The sequence below is a fragment of the Cucurbita moschata genome, unplaced genomic scaffold (genome assembly GCF_002738365.1).
Source record: "Cucurbita moschata cultivar Rifu unplaced genomic scaffold, Cmos_1.0 Cmo_Scf00051, whole genome shotgun sequence".
Lineage (NCBI taxonomy): Eukaryota > Viridiplantae > Streptophyta > Magnoliopsida > Cucurbitales > Cucurbitaceae > Cucurbita > Cucurbita moschata.
This window is the reverse complement of record NW_019268567.1, coordinates 673,419-677,007: the sequence shown is the minus strand read 5'-3', so window position 1 is coordinate 677,007 and position 3,589 is coordinate 673,419. Positions and strand designations below refer to the sequence as shown.

At 30.5% G+C, this 3,589-nt stretch overlaps 1 protein-coding gene across 2 annotated transcripts in view; it reads left to right on the top strand.

Moving 5' to 3' along the window:
* Nucleotides 1–229, top strand: part of LOC111436033 (PHD finger protein Alfin1-like) — an 8,816-nt gene extending 8,587 nt beyond the window's left edge. For both annotated transcript variants that reach the window (XM_023073699.1, XM_023073698.1), the window contains exon 6: nucleotides 6–229. The gene's annotated coding sequence lies outside the window, so the exon portion shown is untranslated. The remainder of the gene's footprint in view (nucleotides 1–5) is intronic.
* The last annotated feature ends 3,360 nt before the right edge of the window (nucleotides 230–3,589 follow it).

Below are 3,589 nucleotides of genomic sequence, written 5' to 3'. Positions count from 1 at the left end.
ACCCCCCCCCCCCATTGATGTTTCAAATGTTATGAATATTTGCCATTCACTTAGCTTAACACACTGTATGGCTAGAACCAGCTTGTTCTTTATGTTCTTTCTTTCCCTATCCTAATGTGTTGTATCCTGCTACCAGGCTGGCTATGGCAGGTTCAGGTGGACCTGGAATGAAAGTGACTTGTTCTGCCTTTATGCTTAGTTTAGTTCATTTGGATGAGAGTTTGATGGTGTGTTTGTGTTTTGTTTGGTATTATTGTTTTGTTTTATGAGAGGAAATAGAGATACGATTGTTCCATTTAGAAGTGTCTCTTAACTGTTGGTTTGGATGATTTAACGTTATCTAACAAATGTAAGAAGACAATGGGCAATGTCAAGTCCTGTTTGTTTGAATGTGAATGTGAATGCTTCTTTGGTGAGGCTTCTCCCTTCTATCAGAACTTTATTAGATGGGTCTTTGGCGATCGGGAGCGATAACTTGATATCGCTTCGTGGGATCGGGAACAGCAACGAAAATCATCTGGAATGAATGTTTGTGGCTCTTGCATATATATAAGTATTTTGATATGGATTTGAATTCTGGATTTAGCACGTGATGGCTCCAACATTACTCTGCATTCTCTATGATATGGTCACATTATTTTGCATACATAATGTAGTTCCATGTCTAGGATTTTAATCAAGAATTTAGCACGTGATGACTTGTATTTTTTGTGACATGGTCACGTTATTTTGCATATATATGTAGGCCCATGTCTAGGATTTTGATCAGATGTAATGGTCCTAACATTCTCTTATATCTCTGCGGCACAGTCATGTTATTTACTTCTCACTTCTAAGAGTGAAGACTATCTTTACAAACTAACATGAGCGTTTCCAATATGTTTTGTTCTCATTCACATGCATTCTAAGAAAACTTTCAAGAGGTTACCCAACTTAAAATTGTTTCAACCACAACATGGTTAACTTCAAACTTCCTATGATCGAACCATCGAAAAAGAGAGTGTACCCTTGTTGGTATAGGTAGTAATTTCCAATTCTTTTAAACTTATTTTAGCTATCATATCGTCAAGATCGCTCTTATTCGAATGTAATCTCGGTTCATTCAAAAAATAATTTTAAATCCCTTAAAAATTAATAAATAAAAAAAAGAACATGAAAGCAATTGGAGGATCCTATAATTACAACTTTTAGTCCAATAACTAAACGTCAACCTAACAATTATTTTATTTCTACTCATCGTTGTTCCAACTTATTATATCATTTGCATATCATTTCATAACATTTTTTTTTATTCTCTTCCGTTCACGTTTCATGCTTATTTATGAAATAAGAATAAAATCAGGTCAAATTTTTTTCGAGATTAAAATCGAAGAAGGCATCTTTAATTCTGTCTTGTCTTATTATCATTGAGAACAACATGCATCGTGTTGTATCCTATTTATTGAATTGACCAAGAACTCACATGTTTTGAGGTGCAGAAACAAGAGAGAGAAAGAGAGAGAATTTGAATTAATGGATGCATTATGCACATAATTTAAAATTGATGAGAGAGAAATAAATAAAGAAGAATAAGAAGAAGATAGAGAGATAAGCCAAGAAAAATAAAAAATTATTCAAATAATATTATATACCATTTGATTTCATTTGATTTGAGTAACGCCAAAGCAACGCCATTTCTTGATGCCCTAATTCATTGGGATACCACAATGTTAATGCATCTAGATTTGCTTCCTCTCAATCATTCTCTCCTAATCTCGTCCTTGTCATTATCTTAAACAAGAGCACCCCTGAACCCTGTGGCCTAAGCGAGCTATCCTGTGTGGTATGTCACAGTATGGGCGAGCGTGTTGAGACGAGTGTTTCGGACGACTTCCTTTGAAATGGGTTTTTCAAGGACAGTATTGGACGACACGAGTGTGCCAGTATTGCACCCCAACCCGTGTGTTGGAGGTTGCTATATACACCCGCTATCCAATACTGTATCTGTAAATAACACGACATGGGCACGGAAGGGCCAATGCCTCGATAGAACCCCGATGAATGGATGTTTGGGAAGTCCCAATGAGATGAGTGACATGCGGACCTGTACGAGTTGTGATGACTGACGACATCCCAAGACTCGGGATGACGCCAAGACATCTAAACCATGTCGATGGAGATCGAGATGACAAGATGAGATGCAATGTTGCATTAAGAGACCTTGACCCTTGATTTAAAAACAGGAAGAAACTCAAGTCTAAATCTTATATCGATAACCTAAGTTATCATTTTAGTCTCCGGGCTTCCATGCATATATATTCTTAACAAACCTCTTTTAATTATATGTCTAATAGATATTTTAGCTATAAAATTGTGCAAAAGGTCGCTAAGTATCCTTTGCATATACTCGAGCTCTCGACTTTTGTTGGCCAACACATTTTATTTTATTTAACTGGCTCGTTATTTCGTGTAACATGGAGTATGAAATTTTGAACCTCCGACCCTAATCGTTGAAATTAATAACGGATGATTTTTAAAAATATAAAAGTTACCATGTATGGTCACCTTTTACTTTATATTTGATTGCATCCTTTAAATAGAACAAATGATCTTATTTAATGGAGTGTTAATTAAGGAAGCAAATTAAAATTAGTCAATGATAATCACTAATAAAGTGATTTTCTTTATTTAAAAAATATTGTATGGTCAGTAATTAATTAATTAATTTATTTTATCCCAGGTTTCAATTTTTTTTTTTTTACTTTTAAAATTATTTAAAAATACATTTAATTCACCTTTAAATTAAAAAAAAAAAACACAGTATCACGTTTCAAAAATATCTATAAACTTTCAAATTAACATTTATTTTTAGGATTTTTTTTTGAGATGATCTATGAAATGCAGACAGACTATTTTCGTACCTATTATGACAATAACTTTTTTTTTATAAAGATTAAGACTATTCGCGCTAATCTAATACGGTACTAATAATAATATTTTTAATTTAAAAAAATGATATTAATTAAACTTTTTAAAAGGTTTTTTCGAAATATTATTGAAAATTAAAAATATTAACAATTTTCATCCAAATTTAAAATAATTTTTTTTATTTTTTTTTTAATTAAATGATATGGGTAAAACTTACTAAAATTTAAAAATATTTTTTAAATAAAGTACCAAATTTAAAATATTTTTATTTTAATCACAAATTGGTAATGAGCAACAATTTTAAAATTATAATTTTATCCCATTTTTTTAAAGGCTGAATAAAATTTACGTTTTAATTTTTAATTTTTTTTTTGTTGACACCTATTTTTAAAGGTTAAAAGTTCACCAAAAAAAAATCAATAATAATACAATATTTGGTACATAATAACCTATTATTGTAATTATTTGTAATTATTATTAATTAATATATTATTTGAAATATGTAGACATTCTTTTTTGAGATAATTGAAATAAGTCAATATAAGGTATAAATTATTGGAGTGGGTATATTAATTATCATAAAGTACTTTACCAAATAATAATTAGAAATTAAAACACTTCTGTCACAATCCCAAAAAAAAAAAAAAAAAAAAAAAAAAAAAAAAAAAAAAAAAAAAAAAAA